Below are 25,563 nucleotides of genomic sequence, written 5' to 3' on the forward strand. Positions count from 1 at the left end.
ATCTTACGCCGGGAGACAATGCTGGGTCCAAGGAAAAGCGACCGTAGGTGATACAGGCCTTAAAAGGCTCATTCAGATTAGGTTTGGGAACGATCTAGGCAAGGGACGAAAGTGCCATCAGGAAGAGGAGAGCTGCTCTCCAACTCGAGAGAGATGATGGACCAAACGTCAGAGAGTAAAGGCGGCAGAAAAGCTTTTCTAGACAGATTCTAGAGGGGCATTGACAGTACTTCCCAACAACTGAGTATGGAGGCTGAGAGGGCAGAGAGGCGCCGAGAAGGCAGAGAAGAGGCCCAAGGTGATCTGAGGTACGTTAGTTACTCTTCTCTCACCGCTGTGACTAAATACTTGGTGAGAATGACTTAAGAAGAATTTACTTTGGTTTACAGCGTGAGGTGGTGACAGTCTGTCACAGCAGTGAAGGCCTGATTGCTGCTCGGCTGTGTCAGGAGGAAGCGGTAAGTGGACAGGAAGTGGGGTTGGTTTATAAACCCTAATGTCTGCCCCCATTGGCCCGTTTCCTCCAGCTAGGCTATACATCCTAAAGGTTCAACAATCTTTCAAAACAGCGCCCCCAACTGGAGGCCAAGTGCTGAAATACATGAGCCCCTGTGGGACATTGCAAACCAAAACTCAAAGTCTGCGGCTTGAGTTCAGGGAAGACCGGGACTCCCTTCATCTGAAACGGAGAGTTCCCTGGGTGAAGCAGATTAGCTTCCATTTTAGACATTTTGAATTTGAAGTGTCTATCAGACGCCCAAGACAGATGTCTAAAGACTACAGAGGGATCTAGGATCAGGGAATCATTAGTTCAAGATGATAAGGAAACTAAGGTTACTGGGGATTGAACGGCAGCAGAAAGAAGGGGAAAATATCACCAATGCCCAAAGCCACTTGCAGTGGCCAAGGAAGACTATGAAGGACTTAGCAGTGAGGTGCAAAACAAGGGAGACAGAGGACCTGAAGGCCAGGTGAAGAGGGTACATGACAGACTGGAATTGAGTGTGTCTGTACTGCTTACAGGCTACGGCGGAGTGGGAAGCCTGAGAGCTGGCCATTGGATTTTGTGGCCCAGAAGTCACTAGTGATAAGGACTTGGGTGGAATGTCCTGGGAGGTCACGGTTACAGGTCTTTTAAGAGAGGGCAGAAAGGGGAATGGAGAACACACAGAGGGAGCATCATTTGCGAAAGGGCACGGACACGAGGGCAGGAGTTTCTTTTTCAAAGACTCAGAAATAGCGTGCTTCCTGCTGGTGGTGGCCATGGTTCAAGGTGAGAGAGCAGGGAGAGAATTGTGGGAAGAATGTTCTCAAAAGCAAGAGTGGCTGTGAACAGAGGGATCATGAACCAATTGATCTCAAGCCTTGCTCTGGAGTCAAAGGCTGGAATTGCTCTCATTTCTTTGAGGCTGTGGCACGTGACATCTAAGTGCTGAGGTCCCTTAGTGCCAGGTTCGGCAGGCTCTTGATTAAACATGGCACTGGGGTTCAGGTTAACTCCTGGTAAGCAGGAACATTAGTAGAACCCCAAGTTCACATCCCGCTCTGTGAGCTGTTCTCTCTGCTCTCTCTGTGACTGGGGCTAGGCATAAAGGGGGAAGGTCCAAACTGAAGTGTTCCCACAGGAGCAGAGTGCTGAAAACGGAGGGTGAGGAGGATGAGGAGAGGAAGCTGTGGAAACCCCGGGAAGTGAGCTGCATGAAGAAAGAGGTGTTTAACCCGAAACTCTCCTGGAGAGGTACAGTGAGATAAAGACCGAAGTGCGCCCACTGGGTTCAGCCAAAGGAGGCTTTGTCAAAGTGGTTTCAGTGGCGAGGTCAGGAGGAAACCCGATTGCCGCGGGCTGAGCATGCGTGGGAGGTGGGGAAGGGCAGACAGAGTGCGAGGGATATTTGTTCAACTCATTTGTCTGTAAAGTGAAGGAAAGCCACAATAGCAAGGTCAGGGCGACGGGAAGGGAGAATTATGTCAGGACGGGAGGTGTGGGATGTTCCTGTGCAGGGAGGAGAGAACTGAAGAGGAAGAGTGGAGTGACGGAGGAGGAGGAGTCAATGCGAGAGAGCTTTGAAGGGGATGGACGAGACTGAGGGATAAGTGGGGGAAGGTGGAGTGTGCAAACACATAGGAGGCATTCTGTGGTGGGAGGGAGCTGGGTTTCATGTGGTGCAGATGGGGACAAGGTGGACTGAGGGATGTCTGGGGTATGAGAGGAGACAGTGTAGCTTTGGGGCAGGAAAGGTGTAATGGCTGGATGCCCACTGACCCTTCCCATAAGCTTAGAGAGAGAGGCTGCTGAAGTCCCCTGCTTATTCTGGAAGGAAGCAAGCACATGTGGCCAAGGAACAGGGGCACAGATCAAAACATAAACCAAGCTCTGACCAAGCGCCACACCCGCCTTTCTCACCCCGGCCCATAAGAAGGGCCTGTCCCCTTTGCTCTTGGCTTTCTGTTTGATTCCTTTGAGACCCAGTCTTGTTGTATAGCCCTGGCTGGCTTTGAACTCACAGCCACCCTCCTCCCTCTGGGCTCCGTTTCCCTGGTGTTGGAATCAGAGGCATGCACCACCAGCCAGCCTGCCACCTTGCTCTTTGACCCATCAAAACATGTTGGGATGGCAGGAGCTCAGTCTGCCTTCTGCCAAAGAAAGAAATGAGGGAATCATAACATTGTTCAGATGGTTCTAGATGTCCCAGTCAGAAAGAGATCAGGAGCCACATGTGGTATGCACATTTATAACCCCAGCACCCCTGGAGGTAGTAGAGGGCCAGGAGTTCAAGGCCAGCTCCAACTAAATAATGAGCTGGAGGCCAACCTGGGTTACATGAGGTCCTGTTTCAAAAAGCCCAAAAGAAAACAAATGGAAAAAAAATTGAGCTATTCAAGAGCGCTTTGGAATAAAAATAGATAAAGCAGAAGGTTTTCGAACATAGCAACTCCAGGGCAGTTACCTTCCTAGTGCTGTGGCCCTTTGACACAGTTCCTCATGTTGTGGAGATCCCCAACCATAACATTATTCTCATTGCTACTTCATAACTGTAATTTTACTACTGTCATGAATCATAATGTAAATATCTGATATGCAGATAGTCATAGATGACCCCTGTGAAAGGGTCATTCAACACCCAAAGTAGTCAAAACCCACAGGTTGAGAACTGCTGCCTTAATAAGAAAGACATGGGTCACCTCAGAGCCAGAGTGATTCTTTTGGAGAAAGTCAACATCTGCTGCGGGGAAGGGTGATACCCTACATCATTCATCTTACAATATATATTTCTGTTTCTTGAAACAAGCTCTTGCTACGTAGTACAGGCTAGCATAGAATGCACTAGGTAGCCTAGGCTGGCTTCAAAGTCATGTTTATGTTTCCGAGTACTAGGATCCCAGGTGTGCACCACCACATCTGGCCACCCTCAGACAATTCAGAGAAAACTGGGGGAAGCTTCTTGGTTGGGGAGAACAAAGCACAATGAGAGCACCTGACCACGCCCACGCTGGACCACGCCCACGCCCGTTCACAGGGATGACTCAGAAATCAGGTGGAGAAGAATAACATGGGTGACCCTGGGCTTCCAGACACACAAGAACAGAGAGTCAAGACTCCTTTGCAACCTGAGGTGCATGGGCTATCCCAAGGTGGAGAGGTGGGACGTGAGGCTGAGGGTGACTGGAAGAACATATCTGAGAAGAGGTGAGCAGTGAGGGATTGGGGCAGTAGAGAAAGATGAGGAATGTATGTGGATGTAGACCACCGGACAGGCATGATGGGCCAGAAACCTCGGCAGCCATGCCTGCATTTGCACTCCGTTTTTAAGATTTTAAGTGATTTAATTGATTGATTTCACACAGGGTCTCATATAGGCCAGGCTGGCTTTGAACTCGCTATATAGCCAAGAATGACCTTGACCTCATGGTCCTCCTGCTTCAGACTCACAAGTGCTGTGATTAGAGTCTGCCACCACGAACGGCTCTGGCCTATGTCAATAGCTCTCATGTGTGCCCCAATTCTCCGACGTAGTGGTTTGAATGTTAACAATTATTTTTGAACAGAAGGTCTTACCCTTCCGTTTCACAGTGGGCCCTACAAATGATGTGGTTGACCTATGAGAATGTGTAGACAAATTGCTAAATGGTCTTATAAAAAAAAACAAACCCAAAAATCCCAGAGCCAGAAATTGGCGTTAAAACCTGAGAGATCAGAGGAGTAGGAAAAGCCACAGCCACGACTCACCTCACCAATTCCTCAGCTTCCAAAGAGACCTACTTCCTGTCTACCCACGCCTATATGCCTTTCTGTTCTGCCATCTCATTTCCTCTTTTCATCCAGCTACATCACTTCCTCTTCCTGCCCAGCTCTGTCACTTTCTGTCTGTCTGTACAGACCTCCAGACCTTTATGGTTAGTGCTGGGATTAAAGGTATGTACCACCACGCCTGGCTCTGTTCCCAGGCTGGCCTCAAACTCACAGAGTTCCACCTGCCTCTGCCTCCCAAGTGCTGGGATTGCCTGACTTCTATGTTTAATATAGTGGCTTGCTTTTTCCTCTGATCCTCAGACAAGCTTTATTGGGGTACACAGATAAAATATCACCACAAGAGGGTTTGTGAGACTCCAAAAGAGGTTGGGTACCTGCAGTCTCAGCTACTTAGCATGTTAAAGCAGGCGGATTGGGAGTTTGGGGCTAGCCTGAGCAACATAAACAGACTATGTCTCAAAATATATGTGTAGAGCTAAGTCAATTTCTTGACATAGACAGAAGAAAAATAAAGAGAAAAAATGGCTGGGTGTGGTGGCACATGCCTTTTAATCCAGGCAAAGGCAGGGGCAGGGGCAGGGGCAGGGGCAGAGGCAGATCTCTGTGAGGAAGAAATACACCCCCCATATATTTATTTACACATTAATGTAGTCACTAAACTGATCTAATTTATGGAGACTAGATCTTACTTTGTAGTCCCAGGCTGGTCTTGAACTCTCCACCTTCCTGTTTTAGTCTACTGAATACTAGGATTACAGGTGTCTGCCATGCTGTCATATCTCATACCCAGACCTTCCTCTCCCCTCAGCTGTTATCAACAGTTATGTATGCATTTCCTCTTTCTCCTTTGAGACAGTGAGACCCTCTCCACAAAAATTTTTCCTCCTTATATGATTATCTTCAATTATGAATGTATCAGAAATGGATTCTTATACACTGTTTTCTTCTGTCTATATTAAGGAATTTAGTCAGCTACAGAACCTTTTCCTTTTGTTTTGCTTGCATGTATATCTGTGGGCAATGTGCATGCTTGGTTCCTGTGGAGGCTTGAAAGGGGCATCAGATTCCTGGAACTGGAATTACAGATGGATATGAGCTACCATGTGGGTGGTGGGAATCGAACCCAGGTCCTCGGGAAGAGCAGCAAGTGCTCATAGCTGCTGCACCATCTCTCCAGCCTGTGTATAGTCTTCTTATTGTGTTCTTGAATTCAGTTTGCAAGTATTTTGTTGAGAACTTTTGCATCTATGTTTATCAAGAAATTGGTCTGTAATTTTCTTTTCTTTATTTGTCTGTGTCTGGTTTGGTAATGGGATAATTCTTGTTTTCTAGAATAAATTTGGTAGTGTTTTTTCCCCACTATTTTGTGGAACACGTCAAGAATTTGTATGAGATCTTCCTTGAGAGCTTGGTAGACTTCAGCAGTGAATCCATCTGGCTTTTCTCTGAGAGGAGACTTTTGATTATAGCTTTGATTTCATCGCTTGTAATGGGTCTGTTTAAGTTACCTATGTCTTCTGGATTTAGTTTTAGGAGGTCATATGTGTAGAGACATCTATCCAATTTTCTGATTTCTTGGATGACTCATTGTTTGTTCAAAACTGTATTATTTAGCCTTCAAGTATTTTCTTATTTTTTCTTGTTATTAATTTCTATTTTTATTCCATTGTACCCTGATAGGACAAAAGGACTTACTATGATTCTGTATTTGTTGAGACTTGATTTGTATCTGTCTTAGTTAAGGTTTTATTGCTATGAAGAGATACCATGACCACAGCCAACTCTTAAGGTAACATTTAATTTGGGCTGGCTTTCAGTTCAAAGGTTCAGTCCATTGCAATCATAGCTGGAAGCATGGTGGCCCACAGGCAGACATGGTGCTGGAGAAGGAGTTGAGAGTTCTACATCTGGATTAGCAGGCAACAGAAGACAGAGTGAGCCATTACGCCTAGCAATAGAAAACCTAACTAAGACACACCCCTTGGATGTGTCCCAGAATTCTTGGAAATATCATTAATGCTCCTTAATATTTTCTTATATATGTCTGTTTGTATTGTCTCCATCCCTGATATTCGTTCTTCTGCATAGTCTTGTCTGTTAACAATTCTATCTGATGTGGTTTGTATTTGATTGAGTATATCTGTTATTTCAAGTATTTCTGTTTACTTGTATTTCAATGTTTCAATCTCCTTGTTGAATTTTTCATCCACATTTTGAAATTTCTTCTCCAGTTTACTAACTGTTGAAGTTACTTTGGAGACTGTCTTGTTGAAGTCCTAGATAGATTTCCTTAATTCGTGCATCTGTGTGTTTGGATCTTCTCTATGACCCCTAATTCTTTTTAAGAGTAAGACTGAATTCCAGCTCAAATATGCCTGCTATCTTTGTGGTTTTGTATTCCTTTATAGGGGAGTTAGTCAGCTGTGGATGGGTCATGGATGGTGTTTGTGTCCTATCCTTTATGATTTTTGTAGTGTTTTGCACATCTATTTGAGTGTGTTTGTCTTTAGTGTTGACTCCCCCTTCTTCTAAAGCTGTTGGAGATTTTGTTTTCTATGTTTATAAGAAGTTCAGCTGGTTTATAAGAAATTCAGCTGGTCAAACTTGATGTTGATTGTCAAATGGAGTCACTGAGGTCATCCTGTCTTGGCTATAAGCCAACAGGATCAAGGGTGGGATTGCAAGCAGAGCACCAAGAAGACAGATGGAGCCAAACCCTGGTCATTCTTTGGATTCTTTGAACATGCTCAAGACAAAGAGTTCAAATACTAGACTCACTGAGATCTGTGTACTGGCTGAGGGCTGCGGTTAGAACCTTAAGATCAAGTCTATACTCTGGCATCACAAGAGTACAGACTCTGGGTCCTACAGTGACTACTGGGATCTCAGAAGTTACAACCCCACCGCACACTGACCGTTGAGACCGCTGGAGCCCAAACTCTGGTCCCTTAGGGGACTCTGAAGCTCTAGCCCTGCTCTGACATCTAAGACTGGAGACTTGGTCACTTGCTTGGCATTAAGCCTTTCTTTCAAAGAAGGCCTTATTGAGTCATCAAATACAGAAGAGGGATATACCTGAACCTCCTTCTTAGGACTGTCCCTTCCTAGCTACTTAAAAATGGTAAGTAAAATATTAAGTGGGGGGAGACAATGGGACCCGGCCTCCAGCTCTGCTGGGACCAGAGAGCACTTTAAGTTTTACCATTACAGACCAAGCTACCATGCCTTCCCATCACAGTGGACTATACAAGCAAACTCTTGTCTTACGTTGTGTCCATAAGTCATTTGTCACAGCAACAAGAAAAGTACTAATATCGTGCGTCTTGAGCAAAGCTGACATTGACAGTATTGGACCTGTGACTTGTGTAAATTTCCAGGACCTTATGATCAGAAGAACATTGTTTCCCCCAGGGTTTGCATGAAAAAAAGGAAAGGAAGGAAGGAAGGAAGGAAGGAAGGAAGGAAGGAAGGAAGGAAGGGAGAAAGGAATCCAGCAAGGAGGGGGCCATGTCCAGGTGGTGCTTACAGTCTCTTCTTATAGAAATAGTGGGGTGACTACAGGATAACAGAGGACTTACACAAGGGAACTGTCTTTAGCATGGTGAGTAACTGTTGGCCTTCACTCTTATACCAAATAGATAGGGAGGGCAAATAATGGCATCTACATGGCTGCTCCATCTCCCTAAAGCCAAGAGAGACACTTTTAACTCGATCACAACTCGGTCCCACTAAACCTAAGCCCAGCCTCAAACCCGGACCCTACTCTCAACCTGAGCCCATCCCAATGCAGAGCTCCACAGATCCCCCTCATTCGGCCTTGACCTAAAAGATGAACTTAGTATTTGGGAACTGATAGACCCTTTCTAATCTCTCTGATTCACGTTCAGTGAACCTCTGTATGTGTGAGTGGAAGCGTGCTCCATGGTGCTGTGATGGCCTTTACAGCGCCTGACCATCATCTTCAATTCTTCGTTGGATTCAGGTTGTTTTGGCGTTTGGACTTTCACTTGTCCAAGGCGTCTGGGGTGGCCCTTTTCAACCTTTCCTATGCACCCAGTCTTGGGTAATACAGACTCTGATGTAGCAGGCCCAGTGTGGCCTGAGCCTAGGCACCACTACCAAGCTCACAGGGGATGCTGTGCTGTCTGTTGTCACCGGGAAGCAAGGGGATGGAGGACATTAATTAGTTTGATGCACTGGAGAAGACTGGAAACGTTCAGACCAACAGGAGTCTAATAGAACTCACAGTGTTCTAGCAAAACTTGGCAAGAGTCTGCAGGCACCTGAACAAGCAGTCCAGGATGAGGTCACTCTCCATGCAGAGTCATGTGATGAAACTCAAAAGTAGCTTTGAGGAAGATACACGTTCTGAATTCCCATGGCCTCAAGTGTAAGTTGCTCATGGCCGGGAGGGCTGAGAACTCTGGGCTTGGTCGTTTGGGAAGCGTGGTAGCAGTGGTGTCCATGGGGATATTGTAGAACTACCTGGGAAGGAAACATGAGAAGGAAGAATGTACAGACTCCCAGGAGTGGGATTCCCAGTCAGGAGACTGCACCATGAGCATGGGCAGCTCCAGGTTTTCCAGGCCCTGGGGAGAACTTGGAGTTGTGATCGCCTTGTGAGAGATCTCCTCTGTCACTATCTTCTGAGTAGTCCCCTTGCACATAAAGAAAGATGGGTATTGGGGCTGCAGAGAAGGTGCAGTGGTTAAGGGCTCTTTCTTGCTGCTCTTGCAGAAGACTCAGATTCAGTTCCCAGCATCTGCATGGCAGCTCACAACTGTCTTTAACTCCAGTTCCAGAGGATCTGATGCCCTCTTCTGACCTCCCCAGGCGCCAGGCACATGTGTGCATACATATACATTCATATACACTCATATACAGAAAATAAATAAATCTAAGAAAATTACAAAAGAAACATAGGCATGATGGCTTAGTCTCTTCTTTCATGCACGTATTTCATGCAGGCAAGACTGGCTAGTCTTTAGGAGTATATCGATAACTGCCTGGAGGCTAACATTACAATTGGCTACTAAAGTGGAGAGAGAAGCTTGGAGAACAGCTCTCATTACCCGAGCGCAGCCTCCTGAAGGCCCTTCACATAGGGTCATGTCACCACGGAAGCAGGGCAGTGTATGGAGAGGGCACAATGCTGGCTTCATGTACCCCTGCTGTGGCTTTGCAGAAGCTACTTGATTTCTCTGGAGCTTGTTTTCCTCCTCTGCAAAATGTCCCCATGCTGCTTTTACACTTGGCACACGTACCGAAGACCAAGTTCATATTGTCTGGCATCTGTGTGTGGTGGCTGCCTTCCAGGCTCCACAGTGCGCTTTCCATCTAGTAATACCATACTGACCATGGAAAATGGTACCAAAGAGCCGATGACCTTTACCCGGTCTCTGTGACCCACCTTCCTCTTTCAGTTCCCTGGTACTATACCATCTGCAGCCAGCTAAGAGGAAACCTAGGTGTCCCCTCAACGGTAAGTGGAGGTGGCAAGGTCTACCCTCAGGCCCTTGGGTGGCTCTCATGGGGTCCTGGATTTGGCTGTGTGTTGTGGTGTATTCAGAGCAGCCACAGGGAGTAGCCAATGTCGTGCAGTTCTATGTAGCAACAGAATGCTCTCAAGGGTCCTGGTTGGGATGATAAAATACAAACTTTGAAACTTTAAGAAGCTGAGCAAGTCACTGGCCAGTGTATGTTATACTTTAGGTTGGAAATTGTTGGCGCTCATTATAAATAAAGGCAGGGAAAGAAGGATGTTGAACTGGTTTTCTGTTTACCCCCACTACCTAAACAGAGCCCCCTCCCCCATTATTTGGGGGACAAGAGGAAACCCAAGGATTTTTGATGACTAGGGAAAGCTTTAGGGACAAGCAAATGCTGCTGACCAGAAGAGGAGCGTCTTCCTGGGACAGTCTCCACCCACAAGGACTGGCTATTCGGCTTCATTTAACCTATGGCCACTGACACACTGCCGTGCAGGCTCAGACCTGTGCTCAGTCAGTGCGGGGAGAACTTCCACAGCTGCCAGAGAGGACAGCAGACATCATCCCAAGAATGTGAACTTCACACTCACTCTTGTTGGCCACAGCCTGGGGGCGTCTCCTTGATTGCTCAACCCCCTCTCTTCTCCTCTTTATCTTTTGCTGCCTCTGTGGAAGCCAGGCTCAGATTGAGCAATGCTCTGGAATAACTGGGTCAGATCAAACATGGTCCACGAGGAGGAGACAATCAGACTGTGGAGGTGACTGTTCTCAAGGAGCAGCTGACAGGCGGTAAATGGAACAGGAAAGTCAGGAATATCCACACAGATGACTCAGCGGCCCAGAGCCTACTGGAACAAGCCCAGCTCTACTGAGAATGCAGATTTGAACCATCGAGTGCCTACTAGCTCCTCCTCCATCCCGTGCTCCTCCACTCTCCACCATGCACGCTAATCTTCAGCCACACTGGAGTTTCTGATGTCTCCTGAAATGTGTCAAGGATCCATGCCTCTGGACCATTTGTATCCGGCTCTTTCTCCTTGCAGTGCCCTTGTACATGCATGCACACAGGGGTACAAGTGCCACCGTGCACATCTGGAGCCCAGAAGACCACTTTTGGAAGTAGATGCTCTCCTTCCACATTGCAGATCCTAGGGATTAAAGCTCAGGTTGTCAGGCTTGGTGGCACCTCTACCTGCTGAGACATCTCGCCAGCAATCCCCTCTAAAACAAGACCTCTCACTGACCTTGGGGTTTACCAGTGTGTCAGTTCACCTAGGCTGGCTGGTACCAAGCCATGAGGATTCTTGTGTTTCCTTCACTCCAGCACAGGGATTACAGGTGCTTGCTGCCACATCCCTCTTTTAATGTGGGCGTTGGGGATCTGAACTCATGACCTTATGTTTGTATGCCACAAACTACCGACTGAACCATCTCCTTAGCTCTCTATATGGCTTCTCCCGCTCTCTTTATTCTGCCTCTCTGAGGTATCCCCAATACCCCCGGGAGCCCCCAGTTTCCTGCTTCCCCTCCCTCTTTCTCCAAAGCACATTATGTGTATTCCCACACATGCTGCACAGCTCTGTCTCTCAACACCTCAGACTGAGCTACCAAACGCTGAGCCATCTCTCACTCATCACTGAATATTCAGAACTTGGCACAGCACTCACTTCGTGTGACGTTCTTAGTAGATGCCTGTCAAATGGATGAAGGAACGAATGATCGATGCTAAGAAGGTTAACTATTAGGGTCAAGGCCTCTTGATTGGTGACCTAGATGTACTAGTGACCACTGAGGTATTGGGGCTATATCGCTTAGCATGCCCTCATCTCAGATCTCTCTCCTCTATGGTGACAGCAGCGCCCACACACCTTCCTTGTGGCACTTTGATGAAGACAAAGTGACATAATTTGTGGGGCAACATCTTGAAGGTGGAACAGGACAGTGCACACACCCCAACATCATGCTGTCTACTAGGCTGATTGTGTTCCAAATCCTACTCCCATGTGAGGAAAGTGTTGGAAAGGAGGCCTCCTGCTCCGGGAACGTGCCAAGAAGCTATCAGCAGAGAATCTTTCAGAGAGAGCGTAGAGACAGATGTATGTGCTTATATGGAAATGTGTTTTGAACCAACATAACACGAGAATGGAATCCTTTCAAAACACCCTACATCCAGCCTCTGCAGCTAATTACTTCCACCTGGAGGATGGAGGCAGGCGTCAGACAAGCAAGAGTTGTCACTCCATGTTTGGGGAAAGAATTTACAGTAGCTGTCTCACATAGCTCTGCAGAATGGCACAGGTCAGCCAAGTCATGGGTTTGAAGGGTCCCAGAGTCACCAGTCTGGTCTTGTGACTGGGAAGGGAAATGAAGGAAGCAGGCACAATTAACCTAAGAAACATGCGCGATGGAATTGAGCACCACCCCTGTCTATTTCAACTTTCTCCTGTACACCACATCTCTTAGACTGGCCTTGCACTCTCTAAGGAGCAGAGAATGACTTTGAACTTCTGATGCTCCCACCTCTTGACCTCTTGAGTGCTGGGATTTTGGCGATGTGCTACCATGTTTGGTTTTTATGTGATTCTGGCCGCCTAACCCAGAACTTTGTGCACATGAGGTGTGGTGAACATGAGGAGTGTCTCCCATGGGGTCAGGTATTTGAACACTTACTCTTCAGTTGGTGATGTTTGGGGAGGTTTAGGAGGTGTGGCCTTGCTGATGGGAGTAGTTACAGGGGCGGGCTTTGAGAGTTTCCAGCCATGTTTCAATTCCAGTTCTCCTTGTGTGCTTCACATTCACAGTTGAAGATAAGATCTCTCGGCTGGTGGCTTCCTGGTCTGGCCACCTGCTACCATGCCTCCCCACCATTATACACTCTCTGTCTGGAACTAGAAGCTCAAATAAACCCTTTCTTCTATAAGTGGCCTGTGGTCATGATATTTTACCATAGCAATAGAAAGGAAACTAATATACCAGGTAGGTACTCCACCAACCTAGCAACATCCCCAGGTCCTGTTATGGTATTTCTTTCTTTTTTCTTTTTTTAAAGACTTTTTAAAACTAAAATTACTTTTCATATACTATATTTGATCATATTTGTTCTCTTCTCTCAACTCCTCTCAAACCCTTACCTGCATAAGTTCATGCTCTTTCTATCTTAAAAAAAAAAAAAAAAAAAAAACACCAACCAAAACTAATAGCATTGTGGCATGAGCATGTGCTCATACACACACACATACAGCACATGAAAAAGGTTATCCACCATTAAGTTGGCATCATCTAAGAGATTCATGACGGTTCAATAAATGTAATCCACCCCTCCATCCCAACAACAGACTAAAAAACAAAAACCACATGATCATCTCATTAGATACAAAAAAGGCCTTTGGCAAAATCCAATATCCTTTTGTGATAAAAGTGGTAGTTCTCAACCTGTGTGTCATGACCCCATTGGGATTTGAATGACCCTTCCATAGGCGTCACCTAAGACCATTGGAAAAACACAGATATTTGACTCATAACAGTAGCAAAATTACAGTAATGAAGTAGCAACAAAAATAATTTTATGTTTGGAGGGTCACCACAACATGATGAACTGTATTAAAGGGTTGCAGAGTCAGGAAGGTTAGAGAACCATTGATCTAGAGAGAGTAGAGATATGAAGAACATATCTCCACACAATAAAGAGTTCACAGCAAGCTTGTAACCAGTATCAGCCTAAATGGAGACAAACTCAAGCATTTCCACTAAAGTCAGGAAGAAGACAAGTTCTCGCTCACTCCTCTCAGCTATGCGTATAGTACATGAAGCCTTAGCTGGAGCAGTGAGACATCCGACGGACATCGAGGGGTGCGAATAGGAAGGAAGCCATCAAAGTAGCTTTATTTACAGATGATATAATTTCATACATGAAAGACCCTAAAGAATCAACCAGAAAACTTCTACCGCTAGTAAATCCTCTCAGCAAAGTAGCAGGATACAAAATTAACACACAAATGTCAAGAGAAAGAAATCAGGAAAACAATACTTTTGCAATAGCCTCCAAAAAAACAAATTACCACCAGGCGGCAGTGGCGCACGCCTTTAATCCCAGGACTCGGGAGGCAGAGCCAGGTGGATCTCTGTGAGTTCGAGGCCAGCCTGGTCTACAGAGTGAGATCCAGGACAGGCACCAAAACTATACAGAGAAACCCTGTCTTGAAAAACAAAAAACAAACAAAAATTACCTTGGAATAGCTTTGATCAAACACGCAAAAGACTTACACAATACAATTTTTAAGTCATTGAAGAAATGAATTGAAGACATTAGAAGATGGAAAGGTCTCTTATACTCATGAATTGGTATGGTTAATATTGTGAAAATGGCCATTTTACCAAAAGCGATCTATAGATTCAATTAATCTCATCAAAATTCCAACATAATTCTTCACAGAAGTTGAAAAAAATATTCTTAAATGTCATGTGGAGGGCTGGAGAGATTGCTCAATGATTAAGAGCACTGGCTGCTCTTCCAGAGGTCTTTAGTTCATTTCCCAGCAGCCACATGGTGGCTCTCAACCATCTATAGTGGGATTTGATGCCCTCTTCTGGTGAAAGGTGTGTATGAAGATAGAGCACTCATATACATAAAATAAATAAATCTTAAAAAAAAAATGTCATATGGACACACACACACACACACACACACACACACACACACACACAAATCCTCCCAGGTTAACTAGCATAATCCTGAATAATAAAAGAATCACCATGCCAGAGATCAAGTTGTACTACAAAGCTATAGTAATAAAAGCAGTATCATATTGGCATAAAAACAGGTACGTCATTGGAATAGAATTGAGGACCTAGAAATAAGTTCATACACCTATGGATATTTGATTGTTTTTCTTTTTCTCTTCCTTCCTTCCTTTCTTTTTTAAACAACAACAACAACAAAACAACAACAAAAAAACCAAAAATACACACTGGAGAAAAGACAGTATCTTCTACGAATGGCTATATGTAGAAGAATGAAAATAGATCCATATTCATCATCCTGCACAAAACTCAACTCCAAATGGATCAAGGACCTCAGCACAAGACTAGGTACAATGACATGTTATTTCTTAACCAGTCTATTGGTGGCTGTCAGATTGAGCAGGTGTAGACAGAGCCAATTATTTCAGAACATACTCTTTTGTGTGGGCATCCGTTTCCTTTACCAAATACCATGTCCACATGAACACTCCAGTACCGATGACCTCTGGGTTCTTTCACCTTCCACCTAATGATCCCCATTTTCTCAGATCTCAGATGTTTCTGAAACAGTGTGCATCTGTTGAACATGTTTGTAAATCATCTCTGGTGTGCTAAATACCACCAATTAGAGGACTGAGCCTTGTGCCGGACTCTTCCACAAGGAGATACCATGTCCACAACTCCAGCGAAGGGTGCAGTGGACTGTGGGCTACCAACCACCCGGAGGACCTTAATGAGGCACTGCCACCCTGTGATGTTGTTTTTAAGCCTTTAGAATCAGGCTCAACTCTTAATTTCAGGTTGATGAAATTGGCTGGAATTTTTAGTGTCCATTGGACCATGTAGCATTAAGTTCTTCCTTTAAATTCAGATGTATCTCTAAGTCACGGGAGGAGAGGTATGGTAGGGTAGTGTGGTAGTTTGAATGTAATTGGCCCCCATAAACTCATAGGGAAGTGTGGCCTTGTTGGAGTAGGTATGTCCTTGTTGGAGAAAGTGTGTCACTGTGGACAGTCTTTGAGGTCTTATATATGCTCAAGCTATGCCCAGTGTGGGGCATAATTCACTTCCTGTCACCTGCAGATCAAAGATGTAGAATTCTCAGCTCCTTCTCTAGCACCATGTCTGCCTGCATGCTGCCATGCCCCACCATGATGATAATGGACCCGATTCTCTGAATTGTAAGCCACCCTCAATTAAATGGTTTCCTTTATAAGAGTTGCCGTGGTCATGGTGTCTCTTCCCAGCAATAGAAACCCTAGCTAAGACAGCTGGATTCAGGGACTAGGAAAAAGACCTTGAAATATTTGAGCAACCCGGCAGACACAGTAACAGTCTCAGATGGGAGTCAAGTAATGGGTCAGAGGCTCTGTTCTCCTCTCTCTGTGTACAGCTTTCCCATTCATGTCCCGTCCTCTGAGAGGCTAAAGGATAAGAGTGCTTGGCTTTAGCATTAGTCACTGTTTAGTGTTGCTCTGTTTTAACTAGCTCCTCTGCTAGTTGGTGGTGGTGTACGCACACACATGTGGAGGGCAGTGGTTGGTGTTGGGTGCATTCCTTAATTGCTCTCCACTTTAGTTTTTAAGACAGCGTCTCTCAGCAAACCTCAAGCTCACCCATTCAGGGTAGACTGTCTGCCTTCCCAGAGCTGTGATTACAGATGTGCACTGCTGTGACCATCTTGTCTATGTGGACGGCCAGGGATCTGAACTCAGGTACTCTTGCTCACTTGGCAAGCACCTTACTGACGGAGGCATCTCTCCAGTCCCCAGCTGATGTTCCTGAATGTGTTCCCACCCCTGGCCCTGTGAACAGCACCCAGTGTAGCTTACTTTCTGTCTTAGCCTCTCTCACATGAGCTGCTGCGTCAGTTTCTAAGCGGGCCTCTTCCTTTCTTAGTGACTCTTCTTCCAGTCTGCCCTTCACACTGGAGTGAAGAGTGGTGAGTCTCATTATTTGTCTGTTTCCTGGTTGATAGGAGATATTTGTTTGTTTGTTTGTTTTTGGATCGGTGTTAAAGACAAAGTCTCATATAACCTATGCTGTCTTCGAACTCCCTCCACTTTCCAAGAGTTATTTTTGAGATAGAGTCTCACTATGAGCCCTGCTGACATCACAATCTTTCTACCAAGCCTCCCAAATGCTGGGATCATAGGCTTTGTCACTACACTCAACCAGGGTGTCATTCTTAATGAGATGTAAAACTCACCTAAAGAGCTTTAGCCTAGATGCCTGGGTCCTGCTCCCACAGACTCAAATAATCTGGGTGTGGCCCTATATGAGTCTTGAATGCCTTTGGGGGGATTCTACTGAAGAGCCAAGGTTGAAAGCTACTGTGTTAAGAGTCTTTCTAGAACTTGAAGGATAGATTTTAAACTCTCTACTAGTATTACTAAACTATTCCCAGGCAGGCCATGGCATCTTCCATTATTACTTAGTTTTGCAGTTGATTCCTGTGTACAAGATGATCGCTGTCTGTAGCTGCAGGACGGAAGATGGATCAGTCTGAAGGAGAAGAAGAAGCAGAGAGGTCACCTGGGAGTCTGATGCAGTATGTGGTGGATGAAACAAGAACTAGGACACAAGTGATGGAGACAGAGAATTCCACTAACTGTTATGTCTGCTCTCAAGCCCAGAGATATAACTAATAACAATGTTTATGGATACAAATGCATAGGTATAGACCACTACAAGATCTTAACAATCTTGGTAGGACAAGGGAGAATGGGAAGGGATAGCCTGGTACCACACACACCTAGTAACCTATGGTACCTGCATGCTAGTTCCAAAGAGGCTATTACTACAAAGCCATTCTCTGCCCTTCCTGTGAGCAGCCTCCTGTCTACTCTGAGCTCGTGGATCCTATCCACTGAGGTTGAGCCTGCCCTCTCTACACCCTATCTTCCTCCTCTTTTACTTGTTTGTCTGTTCACTGTCTCGCCATCCCTTTCTTTTGGTTGGGATTAATGCTCAGTCAGTTGGATACATCTGGCTGGCCTTGGTTAAGATGGAGGAGGTAAGGCTGTCGGACTCTTAGACAGGTATGACTCTCTTAGACAGGAGAACTCTCCCCTCCATACTCTTCCTACTGGGCCAAGCATCCTGTGGTAGTTTGAATGTAATGGTCCCCCCTTAATTCATAGAGAGTGGCACTATTAGAAGGTGTGGCCTTGTTGGAGGAAGTATGTCACTGTGGAGGCAGGCTTTGAGGTCTCATATATGCTCAAGATACTGCCCAGTGTTTCAGTCCACTTCCTGTTGCCTTCTGATCAAGATGTAGCCAGCACCATGTCTGCCTGCATGCCATCATGCCCCCTGCCAAGATAATAACAGACTGAACCTCTGAAAATGTAAGTGAGCCACTCCAATTAAATGTTTTCCTTGTAAGAGTTGCCACAGAGGGCTGGAGAGATGGCTCAGGGGTTAGGAGCACTGGCTGCTCTTCTAGAGAACCCGGGTTCACTTCCCAGCACCCATATGGCAGCTCACAACTGTCTGTAACTCCAGTTCCAGGAGATCTGACGCTTTTACACCAACACACATAAAATAAAGTCAAATAAATTATTATTATTATTTTTTAAAAGAGTTGCCGTGGTCATGGTGTCTCTTCACAGCAATAGAAACCCTAACTAAGACAGATCCCCTAGGGAACTTTCGTTGTTCTGACCAACTCAGAGCTTTCCAAGAACCATCTGATATGAGCAGCATGAGGTCAGAAAGCACAAGTGTAGAAGTGAGTGTTTCCAGAACCTTCTGGCTTCCAGACTAATATCCTGCGGTGGGTGAGGGCCATGGTTCTCTTGCGGTCTCTCCAATCAGTGTTTTCTTCAAGGGTAGTGCTTTAGAGACAAGACAGAGACACAAAGTCCTGACAAGCAGCACATGTCAGCCCAAGAAGCTAGATTTCCTCTTTGAGCCTTTTTGTTTTTTATTTTTGTCTTTCCTGTTAATACCAAAGGTGATCTACTTGTTTTGGTTTGGTTCATGGTGGAGACTCTGTGAATGACTGCCTGGCCTGGGAAGGAGCTTTGTAAACTGTGAAGAACTCTGGGTCCAGAATGCATTCTGAGTCTAAGTGTAAATGCAAACAATTGATGTCTAGAAGTTAACCGTACAGGTTGAAGCATTCCCTTGAAATGCCAAAGCTGGCATTGACTCACCATGTGGAAGGTATGATTTTTCCAACAAGGGATCATAATTTATCTTTGGACATCCAAGAGCTCCTGTAAAACAATGCTATGCAGGTTGTAACAAATCTAAGATAAAAGCATATGGGCAAGATACCCAGATTTACAACATATTGGCTGTTTTGTAATTCAAAAATCTGAAACCTGATTTTGGAAAGAACTGTTTGTCTCCTAGCCAAGCAGCAGAGCCAAAAAAGGGCAGAATCCAATGGAGATGGTCCAGTGCCTGCTTCCAGAGTCCAATCAGGCTGGCACAGTGGAATGCTCACTGGGGCCACAGTAGACGGAAGACATCAGTGGGATCAGGTGGGTGGGGCTTCTGAAGGCAGCCCCTGTGTCATGCTGGCTCCTGGCTGCTATGTAGGTACTGGGCCTGAGGGTGCTTGGTTTAGGATTTTTTAACGAGAAATTGGAAATCTAGGTTTTCATATGCATACCCATATGAAATTTCTGTTTTTAAATGTTGGCAGCCAAACTATGAAACACTGGGTGGGCCAGCCTAACTAGATGTGCTGGCTGCTTTTGGCTACCCACCTATAACCTCTGCCCTGGACTGCCTGGCTGTCCATGACAACCAGTTGGGGGAGGCTTTAGAAATGCCAGCGTTTGGATGGGCCTCATCCAAACCCATTTAAATCAGAATTTCGGAGGATGGGATCAAACACTGGATAGGTTAAAGCTGGCTGAGCAACCCCGGTGTTCAGCCAAGTTAGCAAAATGGTATGTCAGAGGCTTATTAATTACAGCCGAGTCCTGCAGGGACTGGCAGCATCAGTCCTTCCTGGGAGCTCATGAGACTCTCATTGATGAGGCCAGGAATGTTTTACTAAAGAACCACAGAAAAGATGCTATGTCTCATATTCAAGGTGCCTGAGAAGCATCCAAGCATCTTATAGATATGTAGATGCTAATCTCGGCATGGTGGTACCTGTAGACTCTCTGCACAGAAGGAGGAGGAGAAGAAGGAGGAGGAGGAAGAGGAGGAGAAGGAGGAGGAGGAGGAGGAGGAGGAGGAGGAGGAGGGGAGGGGAGGAGGAGGGAGGAGGACAGCAGCAACAACAACCCTGGCTTTCAGGTGAGTGAGAAATGGGACTGTGTGTTGCTCAGAGCTTCTCCACCTTCCCAATGCTGGGACCCTCTAATACAGTTCCTCATGTCCAAAATAAACTCTTATTGCTACTTTGTAACTATAATTTTGCTACTGTTATGAATTGTAATGTAAACCTCTGTGTTTTCTGATGGTCTTAGGTGACACCTGAGAAAGGGTCGTTCAACCCAAAGGGTCGTGACCCATAGGTTGAGAATCACTGATCTAGATGATGACTATTCACCCAGCATGAAAACCACAGTCTGCAGCTGGGGAGATAGCTCAGTCAGGAAAGCATGTGACCAAACATCACGAAGACCTGAGTTCCATCCCCAGAACCCAGAACATATAAAAATGCCAAGTGCATTGGTTCTTGTGATCCCAGTGCTGGAAAAGTAGAGTCAGGTGCCCTGGAGCCCTCTGGCCAGCTAGCCCAGCTGAATTAGAAATTTCTGGTAAAAATGATAGCCTGTCTAAAAAAAAAAAAAAAATGGCTGGCTTCTGAAGAATGACACCCAAGGTTGACCCCCTGGCTTTCACACACACTAGTAAGTGCATCCACATACACATGAACACACAACACAACATTGCAAAACTCTTGAAACTCAGGACAGCGTTGGCAGTGTGGTCCATCTCCACTTCAGGTAACTGTGGGTGTTCCCCATGTGTTCAAATAATCGTCTACACAGCCATGTTCCAGTTACTTTCACTTAGTGCATCACTTCCCAATGTGTCACCTCTTAGCTGTGATCCATGGGTCTTTGCCTTGCTTGGAGAACCTGGAACTAAACCCTGGAGGCACTTCTCCATTGCCAATGAATTCAGCATTAAGCGTATTTCTTTTCTCCTTCTGGGCTGCTGCCTATTGGTTCAGTCACCAACCACCAGGGCAGACGGGGCTGCCGGCACTCTTCCTTGCTCTTCTCAGGAGCTGGTTTTCACCTGGGACTTCCAGCAATTCTCCTCTGCCGGGAAACCACTTCTGTTGACTGACACCAGCCTGCCTGTTCCTTCCAGTGACCTTCCCAGCCACCAGCAGGGCTATTCTTTTCCAACTTCTCTAGCCCATGCCCTGTGGCAAGCTTCTTGGCCACTTGAAGGCTGCTTGCTCCTGTGGCCTTGGATCTCAGGCTCCTTGGGAGGGAGAGGGGAAGTAAAGTTAAGCCCTAGTGAGCACTTGCTTCTTTGCTAATTCATGTTTTCTCCCAGCTGTTCCCTCTCTTTCTGTGTCCTTCCAGCTTTTGACTGTTAACCACAGTACACAAGCACAAAGTCCGTTGTCGTTTTAGGAGCACTCTAGAATAGTCAACTGCAGAAAAACCACAAGGAAGACAGTGATTTCCTGGGGGTGATGGGGAGGATGGGAAGTTAGAGTCTCACGAGGACAGACTTCAGTTTGAAAGGAGTTCTGGAGATAGGTGGTGCTAACAGCTGTTCCTTTGTTTTCTGTTTCCTGTCTTGTCTTCTGGCCGAGGTGATTGAGGGTTCTGGTGACTGCCAAGTCTTCAGGTCCAGTAGGGTTTCTTTGCTGAGGTTTGTGGGGCCTTTGGTGCCTAGATCCAACCTTTGGCTTTCTGGAAAGCAGAAGTCTTCTTCCGAAGTTGTAAACCAGAATATGGAGCCCAGTGGAGGGGCAGGGATGTTTTTCAGACTGGCGTGATGCCTATGGAGTCTGCTGGAGTTTTGAGGGAGGATGATGAGGTGGATGGGTTGAGTTGCAGAGTGGATCTCAGGGGAACAGGATCCAATGGGTGGCAGCAGTCCAGCTGGCAGGAAGGCCCTCACTTGCTCGCTGCCTGGTGGGGACTGCACCAGAGGTGTTAAGGGTTGTATGCAACACTGTGAATGTACTTAAGGTCACTAACTGCACTTTAAAAATGGTTACAACAGAGCTGTGGGTATGCTCCATTGGCAGAATGTTTGTCTAACATGCATGACCCCCCCCTTCAATCTTTAGTACACATAAAAAGGTCTTGGTGGTTCGTGCCTATAATCCCAGTCTTTCAGAGGTGAATGGGGGTGGATTGGGAGTTCACGGTCATCCTTGGCTAACTCTGCAAGTTTGAAGTCAGCCTGTAATACATACACCCTGTCTTAAAAAAAAAAAATGGTTTAAATGACACCTGCCTTTGACCTCAGAACTTAAGACCCTGAGGCAAGATGGTTGTGAGTTCAAAATTAGCCTGGGCTGTGCAGAGAGACTCTGTCTTAAAAGAAAAACAAAGTTGAGATGGTAAATCTTAGTAGATTTTACCAAAAATTTCAACACCATCTTTGTATTAAAATTTTGACTGCAGGTCTGTCTTTCGTCTGTGGACTGGGGCTTGTTTGATGTGTGACGGCATAACCAGCGGCCGCTCCTTCTAGGCTCTGGCCTTCACGCCACACATCTTTCATTGGACAACAAAGTTGTTCTTAAGTGCACATGTGGCCACTGTTGGGATTCTGCCACGCTCCAGCTGCATGACCGCACGTGTGCAGTTCAGGAGCTAGGCAAGGGGTCTTGCATCTTATGTCATTAGTGCGCACTGGTGATTATGTGCGCACAGCGTGGTCACACAATCAGCGCACGTGTGGTGGTAGCACCCTAAGCCCGCCTGCGTGTGTTCACCGGAACGCTTAAAAAGCCGGACACAGACCCTCCCCTTCCTCTTCTCTGTTCTCTCCCCCCCACCCCCCCCACCCCACTATCTCTTTTCTGTCTCCCTCTCTCTGCTGTCTGTATGTGCATCTCCCCCAGGCCTGGTTCTTTTGTCCTGTCCCCCCCATAAAGCTCTGATACTGGGTTTTGTCATGCTTCATGACTTTCTGCATGGTAACCAGTGCCACTTACCATTTTTAAAACCATCAGCCAGCATCCTTCCATTGCAAGCTCCTCCTCCTTGCCTTCCTCTACAGAGTAAGACCCGCATCCCTAAGCAGGTATTCAAGGCCCTGAGCCATCTAAGGCCAGGGCGGCGTCCTAACTTTAGTTTCTGTTGCTGTACTTCATGTCCTCTTTTTCCCTATGGAGACGATACTGTTATGAATGATTGTGGGGAGGGGGGGCAGGCAGCGGCGCGTGGAAAGTCATTCACACCCAGGTGCTGTATCCGCACAGAAATGGTTTATTATAATAGGAGATAAAGAGACAGAAAAAGAGAGAGGTGTGGGTAGTTCATGGCTGGGAAGGGGAGAGAGAGAGAGAGAGAGAGAGAGAGAGAGAGAGAGAGAGAGAGAGAGAGAGAGAGAAGAGGAGGAGGAGGAGGAGGAGGAGGAGAAGAAGAAGAAGAAGAAAAGAGAAGAGAAGAGAAGAGAAGAGAAGAGAAGAGAAGAGAAGAGGAGAGGAGAGGAGAAGAGAGGTGCATAGCTTGTGGAAGAGAGAGAGGAAGGGGAAGAATTTTTCTTAGAATAAGGCTTTTACATCAGGATGCTAGGCGGCGCCAAGCGGGGGGAGGTTTCACGAGGCAGGTCAGGATATTAACAGATTCCACCTCCTCTCCTCTCTGTGCACCTTGACCTTTGCTTTGACCTCTGGGTATTTATTCAGCCAGCCCCTTCTCCATCTACAATCCCTTCCACCACTTCTTCTGTCTCTATATTGCTATGGTTTTAGCATCCAAACATCCTCCAAGACTGTGTACTGCCCCTCCCATCGGGACACATGCATCCCCCATGACACTTCAGGTGCGTCTCCATGTCACCCCTTCATATCTTGTAATACCAGTATTCACGTGACTCACCTCTAGGGAAGCTTCTTGAGGTTGAATCCACATTGAAAAAGTCTTTGGATTCCTCTAAAGCATTCAGCACAGAGCTGTGCTTGTAAGCACTCATAAGGCAAATCAATAAAAGACTTTTTAATTGTCTTTGAAGAGACTGGCCCAGCTTGAGATGGTGAGTGTGGCTCTGGCAGGCCTTGCCCTTTTCCCCGATCCCCTCTGCCTCACTAAAAACCATTAGATGACAGTCCTGAAGCTGACCCCCAATGCCTATTCCCTTATTTGGCCAGTCCCTCCTCCTGAGGCTGACAGCCGAGGTCCAGCTATCAAAGTATTGAAGTTCAGCAATCAGAAACCCCCTTTGGCTCACCTAACTAACATGCCCAATTAAAATTAAACACCTCATCCTTACCCAGGGTTTCCCCCTGTACCTTTACACACCACCGTTTGCCTATGTGCCACATCTGCCTCCTCTTCATCCTTTGCTCCCCTGGAACAAATACTCCTTCCTCCTCTCCCTTGTTCCCCTTCTTCCTCTATTTCCCATCTTTGTCCCTTATCCCACCCTCTGTTCCTCTGCAGCAAATAAACCTTCTCTGTGCTGAGAAGGTCTTGGAGTGTTTTGAGCTGACTTTGAGGTTCCTTACAGTCTTAGTTAGGGTTTTTATTGCTGTGAGGAGATGCTATGATCACAGCAACTCATATAACAGAAAGCATTTAACTGAGTTGGGCTTACAGTTGGGAACTTTAGTCCATTATCATCATGGCAGCACACTGGCCGACATGGTGTTGGAGAAGTGGCTGAGAGTTCTACATCAAGATCCACAGACAGCAGGAAGAAAGGGTGAGCCACTGGGCATGATTTAACTTCTGAAACCTCAAAGCACCTCCCCACCCCACCCACACAGTTCTTCTCAAAAGGCTGCACCTCCAATAATGCCACTCCTTATGAGTCTATGGGGCCATTTTTCATTCAAACCACCACATAACCACATAAATGTTTTGGTACTTTCAAGCTCATCTTTGTTTTAGGCAGACATGGCTAAACTGCTTTATTCTTGCTTCCCAATCCAATCAACTGGAAATGGCCACTTGAAGTGCTGTGCAAAGATAGATAGAGCCAATACCCAGTCTCAAGGCAAAGGAACGTACGATTGATTAGTAATGTCTGCCATGGGTGTAGGGTTAAAAATGACAGCAAGGCCCAAATAGATTGATATTTCTGTTTCAGGTGCTAAGGTGAGCAGAGCGCATGTGATTTCTTTAGAATCTCTTTGCAATTCACAATAGAATGCCAGGATTAGGAAAACTGTCTCCTTTAGTATTCAGTGAGTTCATACTTATTTTGAAGCACTGGTATTGGTGAAATTATTAAGGCCACTCCACATAGTTAAAAGGGAGGTTTATTTTGTGGGGTAACTTACAAGTGAAGGGATAGTTTACAGAGTCTGGAAAAGGTGTGGCGCAATCCGGTGGTGTTCTCTGGAGAACTCTGCTCAGTCTACCTCCAGCATCCAGGGTCCAGGAACCAAGAAGGCCGGCACATCTGGATCTCGAGTCTTCAGGGTACTCCCTTGGCCCTGCCTTGTAGGTGTGACAGTTACCAAGCCTCAATGGGGGTTGGAACTTCTAGATCAAAGCTGGAATGGCTACCCACTACACACTGGAGATTGAACATGCTACTCACATGTTCTACCACCGAGTCATATCTGCAGCCATTTAATTTTTTGTTTTATTTTAAATTTTGAGATGTAGTATTACTAAATATTCCAGGCTGATTTTGAATCCACTCCATAGCCCAAGCAGTCTTGAACTTGCAATGCTTTTGCCTCAGGCTCCTGAGTAGCTAGGGTTATAGGCCATTAGCAGCAGGCTTAGCTCATACTCGTAGTTTTAGTGGAAAAATTGCATGTAATCTTAGCTAATAAAGTCCTGGCGACAGCTCTTCTCTAATGCAGTAGCAGCCATATAGTTTCAATTAAACACTTTAGTTACTTCAAGCGAAAAGCAATATGTAACAGAGAATTAAATACTTCAAAAATAATTGGGGGGTGGGCTGAGAATGTGAGTCAGTTGGTAGAGTGCTTGCCTAGCATACACATACGCA

At 46.0% G+C, this 25,563-nt stretch overlaps 1 pseudogene; it reads left to right on the forward strand.

Annotated features, from left to right (window-relative positions):
* The first annotated feature begins 246 nt into the window (after positions 1–246).
* The window catches only part of LOC107402254 (large ribosomal subunit protein eL33-like), a 68,777-nt pseudogene continuing 43,460 nt past the window's right edge, over positions 247–25,563 (forward strand).

The sequence above is a fragment of the Peromyscus maniculatus genome, chromosome 2 (genome assembly GCF_049852395.1).
Source record: "Peromyscus maniculatus bairdii isolate BWxNUB_F1_BW_parent chromosome 2, HU_Pman_BW_mat_3.1, whole genome shotgun sequence".
NCBI classification, from domain to species: domain Eukaryota; kingdom Metazoa; phylum Chordata; class Mammalia; order Rodentia; family Cricetidae; genus Peromyscus; species Peromyscus maniculatus.